At 39.0% G+C, this 26,566-nt stretch overlaps 1 protein-coding gene and 1 long non-coding RNA gene across 22 annotated transcripts in view; one reads left to right on the top strand and one right to left on the bottom strand.

The window, feature by feature from the left end:
* The window catches only part of TRPM3 (transient receptor potential cation channel subfamily M member 3), a 980,420-nt gene that overhangs the window by 121,917 nt on the left and 831,937 nt on the right, over positions 1 to 26,566 (bottom strand). The gene's annotated exons all lie outside the window — the stretch shown is intronic.
* The window catches only part of LOC144581784 (uncharacterized), a 96,028-nt gene continuing 69,790 nt past the window's right edge, over positions 329 to 26,566 (top strand). Inside the window, exon 1 of the long non-coding RNA XR_013533017.1 lies at positions 329 to 463. This is a non-coding gene — a long non-coding RNA (uncharacterized LOC144581784). The remainder of the gene's footprint in view (positions 464 to 26,566) is intronic.

The raw sequence follows: 26,566 nt of genomic DNA, 5'->3' as shown, positions 1-26,566 counted from the left end.
TTAAGACACAGGTTCCTGCGTCTCAGCTGCAGGCCTTCTAATTCAGTAGCTCTGGGGTGGGGCCTCAGTCCCCCCCTTCTAATTGCTCCCAGGTGAGACTGCTGCTGCTGATCTGGGGCCACACTTCGAACAACAAGGCCCTCAAGATCCGTGGTGCTCTGTTACCTTCTTCATAGGTTGAAGAGCATTTCTGATTCTGGTGTCCACACATTGATGAGCTTTTATTATCAACCACATACCTGGTGGTTTTTTCATCAGTGTTTAGAATGATAAATATTATTTCAGCTTTCACATGGACTTTCCCATTAAAAATTATTTATCTCCTCAGGTAACAACAGGGACTACGCAATCATACCAAAGTAAACTGGCACATACAAGCGATATGTAGAAATGTGTCAAAATGTACTGCCATCAATTTGGAGAGGAAAAGAAGTGAAGGCTCACTGTGACTGCATTTGGAAAGGTAACACTTTACATGTTCCTTTGCTTCTTTAGCTGGTCTATTGATTGATGTTGACTTGCTGGAATGGTTTAATCTTCCCCTTTGGCATTTGTGTGTTACAAATTAGTATGTCACCCAAGTCAATAACAGCAGCACGAACCTGAACAACAGCCTATAGCAGGAAGCAGTTATGAGGTCAAAGTGAGCCACAGGCCTGAATGTAATTAGGTAAGTGTCAAATGAAAGCAGGAAACCAACAAGTCTTGACTTTTCAAAAATTGAAAATACATCACTCAAGCATGGCCATGGGTGACAGTTTGGATTGGTGGTTCTCAGGGAGGGTGACCAGCCATCTGGGCTTGCCCAGTGTTGTCACAGTTTTAGCATTTAAATTCCTGCTCTCTGAGAGATGTGTCAATCCTGAATAAACCTGGTGGTGGGTCACCCTATTCTCAACTATGGCTGTGCACTTGGAATTGCTTTAAGAGCTTTAAAATATACTGATGCCTGGGGCACATCCCCCCAGATTCCAGTTTCACTGGTCCTGGGCACTGCAGTTTTTAAAAGTTCCCCAATGATTTTAATGTGAAGACAAAATTAAGAACTTCTAATGTAGATAGCATATGTTCATTCATTCACTCGTTGATCTGTTTGTTCATTTATTTATTTTTTATGTGTTCAAAGATACTGATTTCATGCTTTCTCATATGGCAGGCAGTATGCCAGCATGAGGAGCAAGATGTATAAAACAGAATCCTTTGTCTTGAGAGCTTACAGTCTAGAGGAGAAGAGAGGTCTGTAATTAAATACATTATTTCATGCAATAATTCATTTATCTCCTCAATATGTATTTATTGAATACTTTCTCTGCTGGGAACTGATTTGTAATTGAACGTCCAATGATAATCAAGATAGCTAAGGTCAACCTCTTCACAGAACTTACATCCTACTGGTTCTGGGGAAGTACTCAGAGGTAAGCAAATGAACTCATGAACAGCGTGCTTTTAGACTGTCTAAGTGCTGTGAAGGAGCAGCGACACTCCTAGGGTACGAGGGACCTATGTTTACATAACAAACCAATGTAGCTGAACCATTCTGGCTACTCGATCTTGCACGTCCCCACGACAGAATTATTTTGCTAGTTGGCCGCAGAACCTGCTAGCCAGGCTGCCCTCCTGAAATGAGGGCTGAACATGGAATCACTGGAAAATCTCAGAGGCACAAGTATGGGAGTTTCTTTGGGTATCTGGTTGACCCCATGTGGGAAACAGAGGGTTGGAAAATAACCTGAAGGATTGAAATGGGCCTGGAGTCCGTGAGCATCCGGGTTTGGGCTCGGGGAACCCACTCATATGGCACTGCAGCTGCAGCTGGTGCCTGACCTTGGGTGGGTCCTTCAAAGCACCAGTATAAGGGTGATAATGATAGTGATCAGAAGCAGAAGACTGCTCTGGTAGAATGAGTGGACAGGAGGCCTGCCTGAGAGTAAAATTTGATTTAAGACCTAAATGATTAGACAAACAAGACAGAAAATTAACAATGATATACAGGAGTTGAACTCAGCCCTGGACCAAGGGGACCGAATAGACATCTACAGAACTCTCCACCCAATACTTTCTTCTCAGCACCATATTACACTTACTGTAAAACTGACCACATAATTGGAAGTAAAACACCTCTCAGCAAATGTAAAAGAATGGAAATCATAACAAACAGTCTCTCAGACCACAGTGCAATCAAATTAGAACTCAGGATTAAGAAACTCACTCAAAATCACACAACTACATGGAAACTGTACAACCTGCTCCTGAATGACTACTGGATAAATAATTAAATGAAGGCAGAAATAAAGATGTTCTTTGAAACCAATTAGAACAAACAAACAATGTACCGGAGTCTCTGGGACACATTTAAAGCAGTGTCTAGAGGGAAATTTATAGCACTAAATACCCACCAAACAAGTGAGGAAAGATATAAAATTGACACCCTAACATCACGATTAAAAGAACTAGAGAATCAAGATCAAATTCAAAAGCTAGCAAAAGATAAGAAATAACTAAGATCAGAGCAGAACTGAAAGAGATACAGACACACAAAAAAAAAAACCCTTCAAAAAAATCAATTAATCCAGGAGCTGTTTTTTGAAAAGATCAACAAAATAGATACACTGCTAGCCAGACTAATAAAGAAGAAAAGAGAGAAGAATTGAATAGATGCAACAAAAAATAATAAAGGGGATATGACCACCAATCCCACAGAAATACACCATCAGAGATTACTACAACTACCTCTATGCAAAAACCAGTAAATCTAGAAGAAATGGATAACTTCCTTGACACTTATACCCTCCTAAGATTAAACCAGGAATAAGTTGAATCCCTGAATAGACCAATAACAAGGTCTGAAATTGAGGCAGCAATTAATAGCCTACCAAGAAAAAATGTCCAGGACCAGACAGGTTCACAGCTGAATTCTACCAGAGGTACAAAGAGAAGCTGGTACCATTCCTTCTGAAACTATTCCAAACAACACAAAAAGAGGGAATCCTCCCTAACTCATTTTATGAGACCGACGTCATCCTTATAACAAAACCAGGCAGAGACACAAGAAAAAAGAAAATTTCAGGCCAATATCCATGATGAACATTGATGTGAAAATGCTCGATAAAATACTAGCAAACCAAATCCAACAGCACATCAAAAATCTTATCCATCACAATCAAGATATCTTCATCCCTGGGATGCAAGGCTGGTTCAACATATGCAAATCTATAAATGTCATCTATCACACAAACAGAAACAGACAAAAAGTACATGATTATCTCAATAGATGCCTTCGACAAAATTCAACAGCCCTTTATGCTAAAAACTCAATAAACTAGGTATTGATGGAATGTATCTCAAAATAATAAGAACTATTTATGACAAACCCACAGCCAATATCATATGAAATGGGCAAAAACTGCAAGCATTCACTTTGAAAACAGGATGCCCTCTCTCACCATTCCTATTCAACAGAGTATTGGAAATTCTGGCCAGGACAAACAGGCAAGAAAAAGAAATAAAGGGTATTTAATTAGGAAAGGAGGAAGTCAGATTGTCTCTATTTGCAGTTGACATGATTGTATATTTAGAAGACCCCATTGTCTCAGCCCAAAATCTCTTTAAACTGGTCAGCGACTTCAGCTAAGCTTCAGGATACAAAATCAATGTGCAAAAATCGCAAGCATTCCTATTCACCAAAAACAGACACACAGAGAGCCTGTAGCATGAGTGAACTCCCATTCACAACTGCTACAAAGAGAATACAATACCTAAGCATACAACTAGCAAGGGATGTGAAGGACCTCTTCAAGGAGAACTACAAAGCACTGCTCAAGGAAATAAGAGAGGACACAAACAGATGGAAAAACATTGCATGCTCATGGTTAGGAATAATCAGTATCATGAATATGACCATATTGCCGAAAATAATTTATAGATTAAATGCTATCCCCATCAAGCTACCATTGACTTTCTTCTCAGAAATGGAAAAAACCACCTATATGGGACCAAAAAAGAGCCCATATAGTTGAGACAATCCTAAGCAGAAAAAACAAAGGTGAGGCTACCTGACTTCAAACTATACTACAAGGCTACAGTAATCAAAAGAGCAAGGTACTGGTACCAAAACAGAGATATCGTCCAAAGGAACAGAACAGAGGCCTCAGATATAATGCCACACATCTACAACCATCTGATATTTGACAAACCTGACAAAAACAAACAATGGGGAAAGGATTCCCTATCTGATAAATGGTGTTGGTAAACTGGCTAGCCATGAGCAGAAAGCAGAAACTGGACCCCTTCCTTATACCTTATACAAAAATGAACTCCAGATGGATTAAAGATTTAAACATAAAACCTAACATCATGAAAACCCTAGAAGAAAACCTAGGCAATACTGTTCAGGACATAGGAGTAGGCAAGGACTTCATAACTGCAACACCAAAAGCAATGGCAACAAAAGCCAAAATAGAGAAATGGATCTAAACTAGCTTCTGCAAAGCAAAAGAAACTATCATTAGAGACAACTGGCAACCAACAGAATGGGAGAAAATTTTTGCAATCTGCCCATCTGACAAAGGGCTAATATCCAGAATCTACAAAAAAACTTAAATTTCCAATTAAAAACAAACAATTCCACCAAAAAGTGGGCAAAGGATATGAACAGACACCTTTCAAAGGAAGACATTTATGCAGCCAACAAAGATATGGAAAAAGAAAAGCTTATCATCACTGGTCATTAGAGAAATGCAAATCAAAATCACACTGATATATCATCTCACACCAGTTAGAATGGTGATCATTAAAAAGTCAACAGAAAACAGATGCTGGAGAGGATGTGGAGAAATAGGAACACCTTTATACTGTTGGTGGGAGTGTAAATTAGTTCAACCATTGTGGAAGACAGTGTGGCAATTTCTCAAGGATCTAGAAATAGAAATACCATTTAACCCAGCAATCCCATTACTGGGTATATACCCAAAGGATTATAAATCTTCCTATTATAAAGATGCATGTACACGTATGTTTATTGCAGCGCTGTTCAAAATAGCAAAGAATTGGAACCAACCCAAATGCCCATCAGTGATAGACTGGATAAAGAAAATGTGGCACATATACACCATGGAATACTATGCAGCCATAAAAAGGATGAGTTCCTGTCCTTTGCAGAGACATGGATAAAGCTGGAAACCATCACTCTCAGCAAACTGACACAACAGAAAACCAAACACTGCATGTTCTCACTCATAAGTGGGTGCTGAACAATGAGAACACATGGACACAGGGAGGGGAGCATCATACACCAGGGCCTGTTGGGGGTGGGGGGCAAGGGATAGCAGGGGGTGGAGGGATAAGGGAGGGATAGCATTAGGAGAAATACCTAATGTAGATAATGGGGTGATGGATGCAGCAAACCACCATGGGACGTGTATACCTATGTAACAAACCTGAATGTTGTGTACATGTACCCCAGAACTTAGAGTATAATAATAAAAATAAAAAAATTTTAAAAAGACCTAAATGATCTGTAAAAGCCAACATGTAAATAGGGGCAAAAGCATTCTAGGAAGAGAAAACACCAAGTGCAAAGGCCCTCATGTGAAAATGAATAGGAGTAGGTGTGAAACATAAAAAATTATGGTTTTATTATTTCCTCTTTATGCAGGACATCAGGTAAAATTTAAGTGCATAAGTAATGATCACATGGATTTTAAAGGATTAGTTCACTAGACAAATGAAAAGAAGAAATGTGGCCGGGCGCAGTGGCTCATGCCTGTAATCCCAGCACTTTGGGAGGCCGAGGCGGGTGGATCACGAGGTCAAGAGATCGAGACCATCCTGGTCAACATGTCTCTACTAAAAATACAAAAATTAGCTGGGCACGGTGGCACGTGCCTGTAATCCCAGCTACTCAGGAGGCTGAGGCAGGAGAATTGCCTGAACCCAGGAGGTGGAGGTTGCGGTGAGCAGAGATAGTGCCATTGCACTCCGGCCTGGGTAACAAGAGTGAAACTCTGTCTCAAAAAAGAAAAAAAAGAAAAGAAGAAATGCATTCTAACAAAGGGAACAGTGTATGGATATTGAAGGAGTGAACTGCACAGCATATTTGACACACAGCATACCCCTATATGCTTGGGATATAGTGTAATTTAGAAGCAGAGAGAGATGAAGCTAACACTGGAGAATTTGTAAATGATGTGGAGAGTTTCCCTTTTATCCTGAAGGCACACAAAGCCATTGGAGAAGTGTGTCTGAAAAATAATGTAGTCAGATGTGTGTCTAAGAAATCTCTTTGGCTGCACAGCGTGGAGGAGGTATTGGAGGACACTGGACTACAGGGAGGTAGTTGGAATATATCAGGGAAGGGATAATGAAGACCTGAAGGAGATGCTGGGATAGAAGGATGTTTATAAAGCAAAACTGAGGTCAGGTGCAGTGGCTCACGCCTGAAATGCCAGCACTTTGGGTGACTAAGGTGGATGGATCACAAGGTCAGGAGCCTGACCTTTACCAGCCTGGCCAATATGGTGAAACCCCATCTCTACTAAAAACACGAAAAAAATTAGCTGGGGGGTGGCACACACCTGTAGTCCCAGCTGCTCGGGAGGCTGAGGCAGGAGAATTGCTTGAACCAGGGAGGTGGAGGTTGCAGTGAGCCGAGAATGCACCACTGCACTCCAGCTTGAACGACAAAGTAAGACTCTATCTCCAAAAAAAAAAAAAAAAAAAAAAAAAAAAGGCAGCAAAGCTGATAGCCTTGGGTGATATTTATAGTGAGGAGTAAGGCAGAAAGAGAGTCAAAAGTAATCTCCTAGTCTCTAGCTTGGAAGCCCAGGTGCATAATGATCAATGGAGATGGGTAATGCAAGATAAAAACAAGCTTTTTTTCCCCCCTAAGCAGCACAGTTTTATTATTGAATATATTGAGCTTGGTGGTTGCCAATCCAGCTAGCAATGATCAGACGCCATTAGATATTGAGTTCTGGAGCAGGGGAGCAGTCAGGTCTGGAGATAGAGATTTGGGAAGCATTAGCATGAAGGTAACAAGAAGAGGGGAAAATTGAATATAATACTCAAAGGATATGAAAGTAAAGTAAATCACTGGAAATGGACCACAAAAGAGACCTCAAAGAGATAGGAATAGGATCCAGGAATAATACCGTCCTGAACTGAGGGAAGAGAGATTTTCAAGGAGGGTGTCATCAATAGGGCAGAGGCTACAGAGAAGGCAGGTAAAAAAGATTGATTTTCTTTCTTTCTAACACTACTCATTTCCTGGTACCAGCTTATGTATCTATTGTTTTTTTTTTTCTTACTTAAATAAGCCTCAGGAGGTTATAGATCTAGTCTACTTTATCTACTTTCATATTCTTGTAGTCCAGAACAGTGCTTGCCTCACAATAGGTGTGTCTTAGTTCAGGCTACTACAACAAAGTATCGTATGTGGGTGGCTTATAAATAACAGAAATTTATTTCTCACAGTTCTGGAGGCTGGGAAGCTCAAGGTCAAGGTGACAGCAGAGTTGGTATCTGCTGCAGATCCAGTTTCTGGGTCATAGATGACTTGTCCTTTGCTTCCCACTGCTGTGGCTGGTGTATATGTGTGTGTGTGTGTGTGTGTGTGTGTGTGTGTGTGTGTGTGTGTGTGTGTATACCCTCATCCACTAGCTTCCCACTGAGCTGGTTTTGCTAGCACCCCTCACCAGATTGTTGTTGATAGTAGACTGGAAACATCTCAGCCCCCAAGCACAGCAGGTGCTTAAACTCAGGGGGCCAGAAAATAAAAGTCACTGAAATGCCACAAAGAGGGAGGGAGAGAGCAAGTAACTTGGAAAACAGATTTGAGGATATTGTTCATGAAAATTTCCCCAACCTCACTAGAGAATTTGACATGCAAATTCAGGAAATTCAGAGAACTCCAGAAAGATACTGTACTAGATGACTGTCCTCAAGACACATAGTCATCAGATTCTCCAACGCCAACGTGAAAGAAAAGATATTAAAGGCAGCTAGAGAGAAGGGGCAGGTTACTGACAAAGGGAACCCCATCAGTCTAAAAGCAGACCTTTCAGCAGAAATCTTACAAGCCAAAAGAGACTGGGAGCTTATATTCAGCATCTTTAAAGGAAAGAAATTTCAACCAGGAATTTTATATCCAGTCAAATTAAGTTTTATGGGTGAAGGAGAAATAAAATCATTTTCAGAAAAACAAACACTATAAAATTTATTACTACTAGACTTGCCTTACAAGAGGTTCTTAAGGGAGTGCTAAACATGGAAACAAAATATCATTACCTCCATGACAAAATGCATTTAAGTCCATAGCCCACTGATACTACAAAGCAACTATACCATCATTATCTACATGATGACCAACTAGCCACATAATGACAGGATCAAATCTTCACATATTAATATTAACTTTAAACATAAATGAGCTAAACACCCCACTTAAAAGGCACAGAATGGCAAGTTGGAAAAAGGAGAAAGATCCAACTGTATGCTGTCTTCAAGAGACCCATCTTGCATGCAGTGATACCATAGGCTCAAAGTAAAAGGATGGAGGAAGATCTATCAAGCAAATGGAAAAAAGAGCAGTGATTGCTATTCTTATTTCAGACAAAACAGACTTTAAACCAGTAACTATTAAAAAGGACAAATAAGGGTATTACATAATGATAAAGGGTTCAGTTCAACAAGACAACTAAACAATTCTAAATATATATGCATTCAACACTGAAGCACCTTAAAGACTGATGAAGAAACTTAGATAAGCATACAATGGTAATAGTAGAAGGAGACTTCTACACTCCACTAACAATGTTAGACAAATCATCAAGGCAGAAAACAAACGAAGATACTTGGGACCTAAATTCAACACTTGACCAAATGGACATAATAGACATCTATAGAACACTCCACCTAACAACAGAATATACATTCTTCTCATTTGCACATGGCACATACTCTAAGGTTGACCATACATATGGCCATAAATCAATTCTCAGTAAGTTCAGAAAGAAAATCATATCAACCACACTCTCAGATGACAGCACAGTAAAAATAGAAGTCAATATCAAGAAAATATCTAAAAACTATATAATTATATGACAAATAGCCTGATTATGAATGCCTTTTGGGTAAAGAATAAAATCAAGGGAGAAATCAAGAAAGTCTTTGAAACCAATGAACACAAAGGTACAACATACTAGAATCTCTGGGACCCAGCTAAAACACTGTTAAGAGGAACATCTTTAGTGCTAAATGCCTATATAAAAAGTTGAAAAGTTCTCAAATTAACAACCTAACATCATACCTGGAGAAACTAGAAGAACAACAGCAAATCAACCCCAAAGTTAATAGAAGAAAAGAAATAACCAAATCAGAGCTAAACTGAATGAAATTGAGACATGAAAATGTACACAAAAGATCAATGGAGTGGCTGGAAAGATGGCTGAATAGTCATCTCTGGTCTGCAGCTCCCAGCAAGATCAATGCAGAAGTCTGCCTTCCAACTTCCTTTTCTCCATTTCCAACTGAGGTACGCAGCTCTTCTCGTTGGGACTGGTTAGACAGTGGGCGCAGCCCACAGAAGGTGAGCAGAAGAAGGGGGTGCATCACCTCACCCAGAAAGAACAAGGGGTAGGGCTACTCCCTCCCCTAGCCAAGGGAAGCCATGAGGGACTGTGCTGTGAAGAATGGTGCATTCTGGCCCAGATCCTATGTCTTCACAACACACAGACCAGGTGATTCCCTCCGGTGCATACAATACTAGGCTCCTGGGTTTCAAGCACAAAACCGGGCAACTTTTGGGCAGAAACTGAGCTAGCTGCAGGAGTTTTTTTTTTTCATACCCCAGTAGCACCTGGAATGTCAGCAAGACAAAACCATTCGCTCTCCTGGAAAGGGGGCTGAAGCCAGGGAGCTAAGTGGTCTAGCTTAGTGGATCCCAGCCTGATAGAGCCCAGCAAGCTAAGATCCACTGGCATGAAATTCTTGCTTGCCAGCACAGCAGTATGAAGTCAACCTGGGATTCTCAAACTTGGCAGGGGAGGGGCATCTGCCATTATTGAGGCTTGAGTAGGCAGTTTTCCCCTTGCAGTATAAACAAAGTCACTGGGAAGTTTGCACTAGTCAGAGCCCATCACAGCTCAGCAAAGCTGCTGTAGCCAGACTGCTTCTCTATATTCCTCCTCTCTGGGTAGGGCATCTCTGAAAGAGAGGCAGCAGCCCCAGTCAAGGGCTTATAGGTAAACTCCCATCTCCCTGGGACAGAGCACTTGGGGGAAGAGGTGGCTGAGGTCACAGCTTCAGTGGACTTAAAGTTCCTGCTTGCCAGTTCTGAAGAGAGCAGCGGATCTCCCAGTACATCACTTGAGCTCTGCTAAGGGATAGACTGCCTCCTCAAGTGGGTTCCTGACTGCTGTGCCTTCTGATGGGGAGACACCTCCCAGCAGGGGTTGACAGACACCTCATACAGGAGAGCTCCAGCTGGCATCTGGCAGGTGCCCATCAGGGATGAAGCTTCCAGAGGAAGGAACAGGCAGCAATCTTTGCTGTTCTGCAGCCTCTGCTGGTAATATCAGGCAAACAGGGTCTGAAGTGGGACCCTAGCAAACTCCAGCAGACCAGCAGAAGAGGGCCCTGACTATTAGAAGGAAAACTAACAAACACAAAGGAATAGCATCATCAGTATCAACAAAAAGGACATCCATGCAAAAGTCCCATCCAAAGGTCACCAATATCAAAGACCAAAGGTAGATAAATTCATGAAGATGAGGAAAAACCAGTGCAAAAAGGCTGAAAATTCCAAAACCCAGAATTCCTCTTTTCCTCCAAAGGATCACAACTTCCTACTAGCAAGAGAACAAAACTGGACGGAGAATGAGTTTGATGAATTGACAGAAGTATTGGCTTCAGAAGGTGGGTAATGACAAACTCCTCCAAGCTAAAGGAGCACGTTCTAACCCAATGCAAGGAAATTAAGAACGTTGAAAAAAGGTTAGACAAAATGTTAACTAGAATAACCAGTTTAGAGAAGAACATAAATGACCTGATGGAGGTGAAAAACACATCATGAGAACTTTGTGAAGCATATACCAAGAATCAATAGCTGAATTGATAAAGTGGAACAAAGAATATCAGAGACTGAAGATTAACTTAATGAAATAAATCATGAAGACAAGATTAGAGAAAAAAGAATAAAAAGGAACAAACAAAACCTCCAAGAAATATGGGACTATGTGAAAAGACCAAACCAGCATTTGATTGGTGTGCCTGAAAGTGACACGGAGAATGGAACCAAGTTGGAAAACACTCTTCAGGATATTATCCAGGAGAACTTACCAAGTCTAGCAAGATGGTCAACATTTAAATTCAGGAGATTCAGAAAACACCACAAGATACTCTTCAAGAAGAACAACCCCAAGGCACATAATTGTTGATTCACCAAGGTTAAAATGAAGGAAAAATGTTAAGGGAAGCCAGAGGGAAAGGTTGGGCTACCCACAAAGGGTAGCCCATCAGACTAACAGTGGATCACTCTTCAGAAACCCTGCAATCCAGAAGAGAGTGGGGGCCAATATTCAACATTCTTAAGGGAAAGAATTATCAACCCAGAATTTCATATCCAGCCAAACTAAAATTCATAAGTGAAGGAGAAAGAAAATCCTTTACAGACAAGCAAATGACGAGATATTTTGTTACCACCAGTCTGCCTGACAAGAGCTCCTGAAGGAAGCACTAAATATGGAAAGAAAAAGCCAGTACCAGCCACTGTAAACACATAACAAATTGTAAAGACAATTGACACTGTGAAGAAACTGCATCAACTAATGGGCAAAATAGCCAGCTAGTATCATCATGATAGAATCAAATTCACACATAACAATATTAGCCTTAATGTAAATGGGCTAAATGCCTCAATTAAAAGATCCAGACTGGCAAATTGGATAAAAAGTCAAGACCTATTGGTGTGTTATATCCAGGAGACCCATCTCATGTGCAGAGACACACATAGGCTCAAAATAAAGGGATGGAGGAATATTTACCTAGAAAATGGTAAGAAAAAAAAGCAGGGGTTGCAATCCTAGTCTCTGATAAAACAGACTTTAAATGAACAAAGATTAAAAAAAAGACAAAGAAGGGCATTACATAATGGTAAAGGATCAAAACAACAAGAAGAACTAGCAATCCTAAATATATATGCACCTAATACAGGAGCACCTAGATTCATAAAGCAAGTTCTCAGAGACCTACAAAGAGACTTAGGCTCACACACAATAATAAGAGGAGGTTTTAACACTCCAATGTCAATATTGGACAGATCAATGACACAGAAAATTAACACGGATATACAGGACTTGAACTCAGCTCTGGACCAAGCAGACCTAATAGACATCTACAGAACTCTCCACCTCAAATCAACAGAATATACATCCTTCTCAGCACCACATTATACTTATTCTAAAATTGACCACATAATTGGTAGTAAAACAGTCCTTAGCAAATGCAAAAGAATGGAAATCATAACAAAGTCTCTCAGACCACAGTGCAATCAAATTAGGGCTCAGGATTAAGAAACTCACTCAAAACCACATAACTACATGGAAACTGAACAGTCTGCTCTTGAATGACTACTAAGTGAATAATAAAATTAAGGCAGAAATAAATAATTTTTTTGAAACCAATGAGAACAAAGACATAATGTACTAGAATCTCGGTGACACATATAAAGCAGTGTTTAGAGGGAAATTTATAGCACTAAATGCTCACAGGAGAAAATGGAAAAGATCTAAAATTGACATCCTAACATTACAATTTAGAAAATTAGAGAAGCAAGTGCTAACAAATTCAAAAGCTAGAAGAAGACAAGAAATGACTAAGATCAGGAAAGAACTGAAGAAGATAGTGACACGAAATTCCTTCAAGAAATCAGTGAATCCCGGAGCTGTTTTTTTTTTTTTAAAGATTAACAAAATAGATAGACTGTTAGCCAGACAAATAAGAAAAAAAAGAGAGAAGAATCAAATAGATTCAGTAAAAAATGATAAAGGGGATATTACCACTGATCCCACAGACATACAAGCTACCATCAGAGAATACTATAAATACCTGTATGCAAATAAACCAGAAAATCTAGAAGAAATGGATAAATTCCTGGACACATACACCCTCCCAAGACTAAACCAAGAAGACATCAAATCCCTGAATAGACCAATAACAAGTTCTGAAATTGAGGCAGTAATAGCCTACCAGCCAAAAAAAAAAAAAAAAAAAAAAAAAAAAAAGCCCAGGACCAGATGGATTCATAACCAAATTCTACCAGAGGGCAAAGAGGAGCTGGTACAAATCCTCCTGAAACTATTCCAAACAATAGAAAAAGAGGGAATCCTCCCTAACTCATTTTATGAGGCCAGCATTATCCTGATACCAAAGCCTGGCACAGACACAACAGAAAAAGAAAAGTTCAGGCCAATATCCCTGATGAACATCAATGCAAAAATACTCAGTAAAATACTGGCAAACCAAATCCAGCAGCACATAAAACAGCTTATTCACTCCAGGCACAGTGGCTCATGCCTGTAATCCCAGCACTTTGGGCCGAGGTGGGTGGATCACGAGGTCAAGAGATCAAGACCATCTTGGTCAACATGGTGAAACCCCGTCTCTACTAAAAATACAAAAAATTAGCTGGGCATGGTGGCACGTGCCTGTAGTCCCAGCTACTCTGGAAGCTGAGGCAAGAGAATTGCCTGAGCCCAGGAGGCGGAGGTTGTGGTGAGCCAAGATCACGCCATTGCACTCCAGCCTGGGTAACAAGAGCAAAAAGCCATCTCAAAAAAAAAAAAAAAAGCTTATTCACCAGTAGCTTCATTTCTGGGATGCAAGTCTGGTTCAATATACACAAATCAATAAATGTAATCCATCACATAAACAGCACCAATGATGAAAACCACATGATTATCTCAATAGATGCAGAAAAAGCCTTTCATAAAATTCAACAGTTTTTCATGATAAAAACTCTCAACAAATTAGGTATTGATGGAATATATCTCAAAATAATAAGAGCTATTTATGACAAACCTAGAGCCAATATCATACTAAATGGGCAAAATCTGGAAGAATTCCCTCTGAAAACTGGCACAAGACAAGGATGCCCTCTCTCACCACTCCTATTTGACACAGTATTGGAAGTTCTGACCAAGGCAATCAGGCAAGAGAAAGAAATAAAGTGCATTTAAATAGGAAGAGAGGAAGTCAAATTGTCTCTGTTTGCAGATGACATGATTGTATATTTAGAAAATCTCATTATCTCAGCCCCAAATCTCCTTAAGCTGATAAGCAACTTCAAGAAAATCTCAGGATACAAAAATCAATATGCAAAAATCACAAGCATTCCTATACACCAATAACAGACAAACAGAGAGACAAATAATGAGTAAACTCCCATTCACAATTACTACAAAGAGAATAAAATACCTAGGAATACAACTTATAAGTGATGTGAAGGAACTCTTCAAGGAGAACTACAAACCACTGCTCAAGGAGATGAGAGGACACACATAAATGGAAAAAAACTCTATGCTCATGGATAGGAACAATCAATATTGTGAAAATGGTCATACTACCCAAAGTAATTTATAGATTTAATGCTATCCCCATCAAGCTACCATTGACTTTCTTCACAGAATTAGAAAAAAACTACTTTAAATTTCATATGAAACCATAAAAGAGCCTGTATAGCCAAGACAATCCTAAGCAAAAAGAACAAAGCTGTAGGCATCATGCTACCTGACTTCAAACTATACTACAAGTCTACAATAACCAAAACAGCATGGTACTGGTACCAAAACCACAATATATAGACCAACAGAACAGGATAGAGGCCTCAGAAATAACACCACACATCTACAGCCTTCTGATCTTTGAAAAACCTGACAAAAGCAAGCAATGAGGAAAGGTTTCTCCATTTAATAAATGGTGTTAAGAAAACTGAAACTGGATCCCTTTCTTACACCTTGCACAAAAATTTACTCAAGGTGGATTAAGGACTTAAACATAAGACCTAAAACCATAAGAGCCCTAGAAGAAAACCTAGGCAATAGCATTCAGGACATAGGCATGGGCAAAGACTTCATGACCAAAACACCAAAAGCAATGGCAACCAAAGCCAAAATTGACAAATGGGATCTATTTAAACTAAAGAACTTCTACACAGCAAAAAAAAATTATCATCAGAGTGAACAGGCAACCTTTACAATGAGAAAACATTCTGGCCATCTACCCATCAAAGGGCTAATATCCAGAATCACAAGTAAGTTAAACAAATTTACAAGAAAAAAACAAACAACCCATCAAAAAGTGGGTGAAGGATATGAACAGATACTTTTCAAAAGAAGACATTTATGTGGCCAACAAACACATGAAAAAAAGCTTATCACTGGTCATTAGAGAAATGCAAATCAAAACCGCAATGAGATATTAACTCACTTGTTAGAACAGCAATCATTAAAAAGTCAGGAAACAACAGATGCTGGAGAGTATATGGGGAAATAGTAACACTTTTACACTTTTGGTAGGAGTGTAAATTAGTTCAACCATTGTGGAAGACAGTGTGGTTATTCTTCAAGGATCTAGAACCAGAAATACCATTTGACCCAGCAATCCCATTACTCCCAATACACAAAGGATTATAAATAATTCTACTATAAAGACACATGCACAGATATGTTTATTGCAGCACTATTCAGAATAGCAAAGACTTGGAACCAACTCAAATGCCCATCAATGATAGACTGGATAAAGAAAATGTGGCACATATACACCATGGAATACTATGCAGCCACAAAAGGAATGAGTTCATGTCCTTTGCAGTAACATGCATGAAGATGGAGGCTGTCATTCTCAGCAAACTGACACAGGAACAGAAAACCAAACACCACATGTTCTCACTTATAAATGGGAGTTGAACAATGAGAACACATAGACTCAGAGAGGGGAATATCACATGATGGGTGGGGGGCTAGAGGAGGAATAGCATTAGGAGAAATACCAAATATAGATGATGGGTGGGTTGATGGGTGCAGCAAACCACCATGGCATGTGTATACCTATGTAACAAACCTGCATGTTCTGCACATGTATCCTTGAACTTAAAAGTATAATCAAAAAAGTCAGAGGGACCAAAGGTTGATTTTTTGAAAAAATAAATAAGATTGATAGACCACTAGGTAGACAAAAAAAGAAGATTCAATTAATACAAAAAATAAACAAACGAACAAAATTCTTAGAGACTATTAGGGATACCTCTATGCACAGGAACTAGAAACCTAGAAGAAACAGATAAATTCCTTGTAACATACAACCACCCAAGATTGAATCAGGAAGAAAGTGAATACCTAAACAGACCAATAGCAAGTTCTGAAATGGAATCAATAATAAAAAATCTATCAAGAAGAAAATGCCCTGGACCAGAGATTCACAGCCAAATTTTACCAGACATATAAAGAAGAGGTGGTACCAATTCTACTGAAACTATTTCAAAAAAATGAAGAGGAATGATGTTTCCATAAATCATTTTATGAGGCCAGCATCATTTATACCCAATCCTGGCAGAGACAAAGTGTAAAAAGAAAACTTCAGGCCAATATCCTTAATGAACATAGATGCAAATATCCTCAACAAAATACCAGCATATTGAATCCAGCAGCACATCAAAAAACTTATCCACCATGATCAAGCAGGCTTTTTCCTGGGATGGTTCAACAAATGAAAATCAATAAATGTGATTCATCACATAAACAGACGAATCACATAGAAAAACACATGATCATCTTCATAGACACAGAAAAAACTTTCAACAGAATTCACCATCACTTCATTTTTAAAACCCTCAATAAACGAGGCACTGAAGGAACATACTTTAAAATAGTAAGAGCCATCTCTGTCAAACATACAGCCAACATCATACTGAACAGACAAAAGCTGGAAGCATTCCCATTAAGAACTAGAATAAGGCAAGAATGCCCACTCTCACCACTTCTATTCAACATAGTACTAGAAGCCCTGAACAGAGCAATCAGGCAAAAGAAGGAAATAAAAAGCATCCCCACAGGAAGAGAAGTCTAACTATCTCTGTTCGCAGACAATATGATTCTACATATACAAAAACCCATGGTTTCTGCCCAAAGGCTCCTAGAACTGATAAGCAACTTCAGTAAAATTTCAGGATACAAAATAAATGTACAAAAATCAGTAGTATTTCTGTACACCAATAATGTTCAAGCTGAGAGACAAATCAAGAATGCAATCTCAGTTACAATAGCTACAAAAAGAATAAAATATTTAGTAATACCTAGCTAACCAGGGAGGTGAAATATCTCTATAGCAAGAATTACAAAACACTTTTGAAAGAAATCAGACAACATAAACAATGGAAAAACATTACATGCTCATGGATAGTAATAATTAATATTGTTAAAATGGCCATACTACCCAAAGCCACATGCAGATTCAATGCAATTTGTACCAAACTACCAGTGTAATTTTTCACAGAATTAGAAAAAAACTGGCCAGGTATGGTGGCTCATGCCTGCATTCCCAGTGTTTTGGGAGATGAAGGCAGGAAGATTACTTGAGCCCAGAAGTTTGAGACCAGCCTGGCAACAGAGGGAGATCTCATTTCTAGAAGTAATAAATAATAGTAGACAGCCATGGTGGCATTCATCTGCTGTCCCCAGCTACTTGGGAAGCTGAGGTGGGAGGATCACTTGAGCCTGGGTCATTAAGGCTTCTGTGAGCCATGATCATGGCAGCCTGGGCATCAGGGTGAGACCGTGTCTCATAAAAAAAGAAAAACCTATTTTAAAATTCATATGCAACCCAGAAAGAGCCTGAATAGCCAAAGCAATCTTAATCAAAAAGAACAAAGCTGGAGGCATCACACTACCTGACATCAACCTAGATTACAAGGCTACAATAACAAAATCAGCATGGTACTAGTACAAAAAAAGACACACCAACCAATGGAACAGGTTAGAGAACCCAGAAAAAAAGCCACATACCTACAGGAATCAGATCTCTGACAAAGTCAACACAAAATGCAATATGGCAAGGACTCCCTATTCAGTATATGGAGCTGAATAACTGGTTAACCATAGGTAGAAGATTAAAACTGGAACTTTTCCTTTCAACATATACAAAACTGAACTCAAGATGGATTAAAGAATTAAATATAAAACCTAAATTTATGAAAATCCCAGGAGAAAACCTAGGAAATATAATTCTGAACATAGCACCTGGCATATTTCATGACAAAGACTCCAAAAGCAATTGTAACAAAACCAAAATTAGACAAGTGAGACCTAATTAAACTAGGGAGCTTCTGCACAACAAAATAAACTATCAACAGAGTAAATGACAACCTAAAGAATAGGAGGAAATATTTGCAAATTTTGCATCCAACAAAGGTCTAATATGCAGAATATATAAGAAACTTAAAAAGTAAAAACAACCTCATTAAAAAATGGGCAAAGGACATGAACAGACACTTATTTGGTTGAGATGGAGTCTCACTCTGTCACTCAGGCTGGAGTGCAATGGTACGATCTCAGTTGACTGCAACCTCTGCCTCCTGGGTTCAGGCAATTCTCCTGCCTCAGCCTCTTGAGTAGCTGGAATTACAGGTACCTGCCATCATGCCTGGATAATTTTTGTATTTTTAGTAAAGACGGGGTTTTGCCATGTTTGTCAAACTGGTCTCAAACTCCTGAACTCAAGCAATCTGCCAGCCTCGGCCTCCTCAAGTGTTGGGATTGCAGGCGTGAACCACCACACCCAGCTTAACAGACACTTCTTAAAAGAAAATATACATGTGGCCAATAACCATGGGAAAAAAATGCTCAATATCACTAATCATTAGAGAAATGCAAATCAAAACCAAAATCAGATACTATCTCACACTGCTCAGAATGGCTACTACTAAAGAGTGAAAAAATAACAGATTTTCGTGAGGTTGTAGAGAAAAGGGATTGCTTATATACTGCTAGTAGGAAGGTAAATTAATTCAGCTCCTGTGGAAAGCAGTCCAGAGATATCTCAAAGAACTTAGAACTGCCATTCAACCCAGCAATCGCATTACTGGGTATACCTTCAAAGGAATATTAATTATTCTACCATAAGGACACATGCACATGTATGTTTATCACAGCACTTTTCACAATAGCAAAGACATAGGATCAACTCTGCCCATTAATGGTGAATTGAATAAAGAAAATTTGGTATATATGCACCACGGAATATTACACAGCCTTAAAAAAGAATGAAATCATGTCCTTTGCAGCAATATGGATGCAGCTGAAGGCCATTCTTCTAAGCAAATTAACACAGGAACAGAAAACTAAGTATCACATGTTCTCACTTATATGTGGATGCAAAACATTGAGTACACATGGACACAAAGAGGAGAACAAGAGACAGTGGGACTTACTTGAGGGTGGAGGGTGAGAGGAAGGTGAAGGCTGAAAAACTACCCATTGAGTACTGTGTCGCTGCTACCTGGGTGATGAAATAATTTGTACACCAAACCCCAGTGACATGCAATTTGCCTATGTAACAAACCTGCACATGTACCCTCTAAACCTAAAATAAAAGTTAAAAGAAGAAAAAAGAAGTCTAAGTCCAGCTCAATTTTCTCCCTCATAACAGACTTGATCATTTTACATGGTTCAAGGTATGCTTTATTTTTCTTTGAAGTTTAGTAACTTTATTAGGATCTGTCTGGGCATTTATGATTATGGGTCAGTTCTTCCTGGCATAAGGTAGCTCTTTCAATACCTAGATCAAATTTAATTTTTTTTAAATGAAAACATCTAAATTATATTTTAAATCATGTAATTCTATTTTAAAAATTTACTTTCATTATTTTGGTTTCCTTCTTTGGAGACCAGTTTGTCAGATCTCCACTTTCTGTGATGTAATTTCTCTTTAATCCCAATGAAATTTTCATTTCCACTTCATTTCATTTTTGTTCACATTTCTGTCCTCTGTGTCCTGCACTATTTTTCACAATGTATATTTGATCTTGCACCATTTCTCAATTCATCTGAAATTCTGTGATAATTCCCTGCCTTCATTCCTGAGTGCTATTCACATTTTATGTCCTTTTGTTGCCTCATCTACTCTTATCTGAATTTTGGTATTTCAACTTTTAAGTATTTCTTCGGAGATGAGTACTTCAATAAGACTAAAAATTTTGAAATTTTATGATGTCTACTTATTTATAATGTTCATCTGTTCCCCAGAAAAAATTTTCTCCACTTTTTATCACAAAGTTTTTATTGAACAAAAGTAACACAACAATAAAAATGATATACATATGAAAGTGAATGAAGGTCTGCAGTATAGAAAAGATATGTACAAAGAGACAAACGTTCAGGTTATAGCTCTGTAAAACTTTAGCCATAGCAATGTAATCCTGATCAACCAGACATGTAAAAGGGGGGAAATTTTATTTAATGTTTTTGAAACTTACTTTCTGACTACCCAGAAACATTTTTATGAAGAATATTATTCTTCTGTTAATACATTTTGTTCTTTTGTTATTCTTAGAATATCTCTGTATGTGGTCTATACTAATCCCTTTTTTATTATTTATCATTTAATGGGCATTATAACAGGCCCAGGATAGCATTTCAGGCTAGTTATTAATTATCACAACTGGAAGGCTTCCTTCTAATCTACTACAATGTCAAATTCCCTCCTGCAAGCATGGCTTACCTGCATAATTCAGTATGTGGCCCACCTCCTCTATTTCTGTGTACTAAGTCAGGGACAGGAGGGACTCCTGCTGCATCCAACTCACTCTTGCTTTTGCACATGCCGTTCCTGACACAAAGAGAATTTTGCATCTTGGGGTGTTACTCACATTCAGGAATATTTTTGTGGGTGCTTTGTGAGGATTACCACTGTTAATTTCTATCTCCTCTGCTTTCACCCCTTTCTCTTCTTGTATAGCTCCTGAATATACCAACGTTTTTGGAATATAGTTCCTAGCTTTACCAAAAATGCAGTCTGATTGTTTTTCTTTCCTTTTTCTTTACTATTTCTCGAAGCTTTCCAGGAGAAGAGGAGAAGGATGAGTTTAGGTAGACATGTCTACATTGGAAGTCCTAAAAGATTTTGTAGGTAGAAGAGTATCATGATCAACGCTTTGCATTAATATTAATAATATTCTTCTAATTGAAATATTGGGGATGGATATGAATGTGAATGTGCTCAATAGGAAAAAGGAAGACCCTTCAGAGGCCACTATAATAGATCAAACAAACTTCTGAAGGCTTAATGGTGCTGGGCAAGAAGGAAAATGAGTAGATTGACATGACAGATATTGTGGAGACAAAAAATGTTCAAAATTAGCAAGCATTTTCTTGGACAAAGGGAGGAATTTGGAGGATGTTTTGAACCTTCGACACTTAAAAAGACAGTGGCTATATGAACAGCAATAGGAAAATCAGGTAGAAATCAGCTTTTGGAGGAAAGATGATTGCTTTGTTGTTATTATTAAGACAGTTAATTTGATTGAATTTGAAGCGCCAAGTGACACCTAAGCATTGTCCAGTAGGCAATCAGAAAGGGGTGGGCAGGAAGGGAAGCCAGGGTTGGAGGCATACCTAGAGGTTATTCATGTAGTTGTGATATTTGAAGCCCTGGGACTTTATAAGTTTGGCAGAAGGTGAAGTGAAGAAATAAGGATATCTAATGAAGAAGGCAAAGGAGTGGTCAAAAATGCAGAATACTCAGCAACTCTGACATCAAGGAATGGTAAAAACAAATATAATTTCATCATACAGTGACAGCCAATTACATTCTGGGCATATTACATGTATTATCTCATTTAATGCTCACAAATAAATCTGTACGGTAAGTATCTATATTCCCTCTGCTAGTTGGAAAATAGGATCAGAGAGGCAGAGTAACTTATAGAATCAGGCCTTAAAGTGTGGTTTCTACTCAAAGTAGAAAAGAATTGCAGGAAGAAGTGGATAGAGTCAACACTGCCAAAGTGGCTGAGAGGTTCAGGAAGATTATTATTGGGGTAAGGAGATCATTTGGAATCTTCAGAAGTATAGAAAGCTGTGTGAGTAAACTGGGTGAGGCAGAATCTGGGATGTAAGAGTTTGCAGTGTGAGAGTCAAGAATTTAGAATGGTGGAGGTAAGGAAGGTTGTAGGAAGGCTGACTACCTCTCAGAGTTTGCTGGTTAAGAGAAGAAAGGTTAGATGCTGCCTTCCAGGGCTTAGGGGAGAGTAGCTAAAGTCTTCTGAGGTCAATGAGGGCCTTTAATGAGTTTACAGCAGAAGGGGGACAAGCCCTTGGAAAGGGAAACAGTGAAAGTGTAAAAGGAAAGGGCAAGCACATGATGGATGAGATCCTAGAAAATGAAGGCTAGGGAGGATTTGTATTTAGCCAAGAAGTCTTCAGAGAGAGAAGGAAAAGCAGAGGGTGAGTGAAGAAACTTATATTCATGAATGAAAAAGAATGATAGGAAGGAAGCTTGGCTGAGACTGAATATTGTAAGTAGTAAGAAGGGATACCATCTGCTGAAAGTGAGAGGTAATGGGGACATGGAGAGAATGGAGGAACGTGGGTGATGTATTAGAGGATATAGGTTAAGTGATGAGGGAGTTGCAGACCAAAGTCAGGACCCACTTGAGGTAAGACATCACAAGTGTGTCATGGCCTTAGTGATTACATGTTACAGGAAATATTTGTTTGGGGATCTGAGCATCAGTGCCGGGAGAATATTTTTTTAAAATGCCTTGAGAGTTGGTAAATACTTCAGTGGGTTGTAAATGAAGGCTGTGGATCTTCCTTGGGAGAGTTGCTAAAGAAAAAAGTCGGGTGTCTTATCTGACAGGGATAGTGTAAGTATGGTCCTGCTCGATGGACTGGGATGGGGCGGGAGCAGGATTTGCCAACCTTGCCATGTTCATAGTAGTTTCACAACTTTATGATACACAGGATAATGCCACCCCTCCCGATAACAATGTTGAGGAAAATTTCTTCTTGTGGAGGTCTTTGGATCTTTTTTTTTTATCTTATCTAAATAATCTTATCTGGATTATATATTCTTCCTGGGGATTCAATTCATTTCCACAAATATATTTGTAAATGTTGCAAATAAATGCTACAGGACTTAATCACTGAAAACCCATCCATCTGAAATTAAGGATGATGGTGGGTAGGAGTCAGAACTAGCTTGCTGCTCCTGCTCGGACAAATAGAGCAGTGTGTGGAGACTCACATCATAAACTTTTGCTCCAATAACTACCTCAGGAGCATATCAGGAAAGCTAAGGGAATCCAGACCCTTTGAAGAAACTGGATCACTGCTGCAGGCTCCCTGTGAGGCTGAAAAACTGAGTCTGCTTTCTTTCTCAACAGGGAGGCTCATAGTCTGGGGTAAATTCTCAGCCCAGGTCACTGGCTGCCCAGAAATAGACTTGATGCTATTGTGGGGGCATGGTGGAAGTGACACTGGCTCCACATACACTGTGTGGAGTGGGGTGAGGCCTGTGACTGCTGGCTTTCTCTCACTTCCCTGGTGACCTGTATGATTCAGTAGAGGCAGCCATAATCCCCCTGGGAATAGAACTTTATTGGACTGGGAACCACATGCCCATCAACCACAGCAGCCACAGCAAGCCCTGCCCAAGGAGAGGCTGAGCTCAGACATTCCTATCTCTGCCCCCACCTGGTGGTCTTTCTCTAACCACCTTGGTAGCCGAAGACAAAGGTTATAATCTCTTGGGAGCTCTATGGTCCTGCCCACTGCCTGAGAAACGTGAATACTTAACCAGGTATCCCTAGGGCAAGTTTTCATCCTCCCTGTAGGACCACAGCTGATGTGCTTTTGAAAGCTCCACCTCCTGGTTAGAGGCCAGCCAACACAAAACCAGTGCACTTAACAAAAACACAACCAAGGACACTCACAGAGTCCACTTTACTCCCCTGCTACCTTTATCAGAGTAGGTGCTGGTATCCACGGTTGTAAAACCTAAAGGCAATCACATTGCAGGACTCCTTGCAGACACTCCCCCATACCAGCCCAGAGCCCAGTAGCTCTGCTGGGTGGCCAGATCCAGAAAAGCAAAAACAGTCACTGCAGTTTGGCTCTGAGGAAGCCCCATCCCTAGGTGAAGAGGGAGAATATCACTTTAAGGGAGAACCCCATGGGAAAAAAGAATCTGAACAGTATCCCTTGAGACCCAGATCTTCCCTTTGACATAGCCTACCCAAATGAGAAGGAACCAGAAAAATAATTCTGGCAATATGACAAAAAACAAGGTTGTTTAACACCCACAAAAGATCATACCGGCTCACTAGCAATGGATTTAAACCAAAACAAAAATCTATGAATTGCCAGAAAAAGAATTCAGAAGGTCAATTATTAAGTTAATCCAGGAGGTACCAGAGAAAGGTGAAGTCCAACTTAAGTAAATAAAAATGTGATACGCGATTCAAAAGGAGAATTCTTCAGTAAAATAGCATAAACATAAAACAATCACATCTTCTGGAAATCAAGGACACACTTAGAGAAACGCAAAATGTACTGGAAATTCTTAGCAATAGAACTGAACAAGCAGAAGAAAAAACTTCACAGTTCAAAGTGAAGGCTTTCGAATTAAACCAAACCATCAAAGACTATAAAGGAAAACCTATCATATTAACAGCAGAATTTTCAGCTGAAACCCTATAAGCTAGAAGGGATTGGGATCCTAGATTCAGCCTCCTTAAAAAAATAATTATCAGCTAAGAATTTTGCATCCAGTGAAACTAAGCTTCATAAATGAGGGAAAGCTACAGTTGTTTTTCAGGCAGACCAACACTGAGAGAATTTGCCACCACCAAGCCAGCAGTACAGAACTGCTAAAATGCGCTCTAAATCTTCAAACAAATCCTTGAAATACACCAAAATAGAACTTCCTTGAAGCATAAATCTCAGAGGACCTATGTAATAATAACACAGTGAAAAAAAAGTCAATAGCAAGGTATTTAGGCAACAAACGGCATGATAAATAAAATAGTACCTCACATCTCAATACTAACACTGAATGTAAATGGCCTAAATGCTCCACTTAAAATATACAGAATGGTATAATGGATAAGAATTCACCAACCAAATTTCTGCTGTCTTCAAGAGACTCACCTACACATAAGGACTCATATGAACTTAAAGTAAAAAGGTGGAAAAAGATATTCCACGCAAATGGACACCAAAAGTGAGAAGGAGTGGCTATTCTTAGACAAACAAACTTTAAAGCAACAGGAGTTAAAAAAGACAAAGAGGAACATTATATAATAATAAAAGTACTGATTCAACAGGAAAATATAACAATTCTAAATACATATGCACCTAACACTGAAGCTCCCAAATTTATACAACAATTACTACTGGACCTAAGAAATGAGATAGACGGCAACACAATAACAGTGGGGGACTGTTATTGTCAATACTCCATTGACAGCACCAGAGAGGTCATCAAGACAAAAAGTCAACAAAGAAACAATGGACTCAAACTATATTCTACAACAAATGAACTTAACAGATATCTACAGAACATTCGACCCAACAACTGCAGACTATATATTCTATTCATTTCAGCACATGAAACATTCTCCAAGGGAGATCATATGATAGGCCACAAAACAAGTCACAGTAAATTTAAGAAAGTCAAAACTATATCAAGTATTTCCTGAGAACCCAGTGGAATAAAATCGGAAATCAACTCTGAAAGGAACCCTCAAAACCATGCAAATACATGGAAATTATAGAAACCCACTCCTGAGTGATTATTGGGTGAAGAGTAAAATCAAGATGGAAATTGAAAAATTCTTTGGACTGAACGATAACAGTGACACAACCTATCAAAACCTCTGGGATATAGCAAAAGTGGGTGCTGAGGGGAAAGTTCATAGCATAAAATACTTGTATCAAAAAGTCTGAAAGAGCACAAATAGACAATCTAAGGTCATAACTCAAAGAACTGGAGAAACAAGAACACTCTAAACCCAAACCCAGTAGAAGAAAAGAAGTAACAAAGATCTGAGCAGAACTAAATGAAATTAAAACAACAACAAAACAATACGAGAGGCAAATAAAACAAAAAGCTGGTTCTTGGAAAAGATCAATAAAATTGATAAACCATTAGTCAGATTAGCCAAAAAATGAAGAGAGAAGATCTAAATAAGCTCAATTAGAAATGAAATGGGAGCTAGTAAAATCAATACCAGAGAAATGCAAAAGATCATTCATGGTTACTATGAGCTCTTTTCTGCATATAAACCAGAAAAGCTAGAGGAGATGGAGAAATTTCTGGAAACATATAACCCTCCTAGATTAAACCAGGAAGATATAGAATCTCTGAACAGACCAACAACAAGTAGTGAGATTGAAATGACAATTACAAAACTGCCAACATAAAAAGGTCCAGGACCAGATGTTCACAGCTGAATTCTATCAGACATTCAGAGAAGAATTGGTACCAATCCTATTGACACTATTCCAAAAGATAAAGA

This window comes from Callithrix jacchus, chromosome 1, assembly GCF_049354715.1.
Source record: "Callithrix jacchus isolate 240 chromosome 1, calJac240_pri, whole genome shotgun sequence".
Lineage (NCBI taxonomy): Eukaryota > Metazoa > Chordata > Mammalia > Primates > Cebidae > Callithrix > Callithrix jacchus.
The sequence above is the reverse complement of the archived record's forward strand: the minus strand, read 5'-3'. Positions and strand labels throughout refer to the sequence as shown.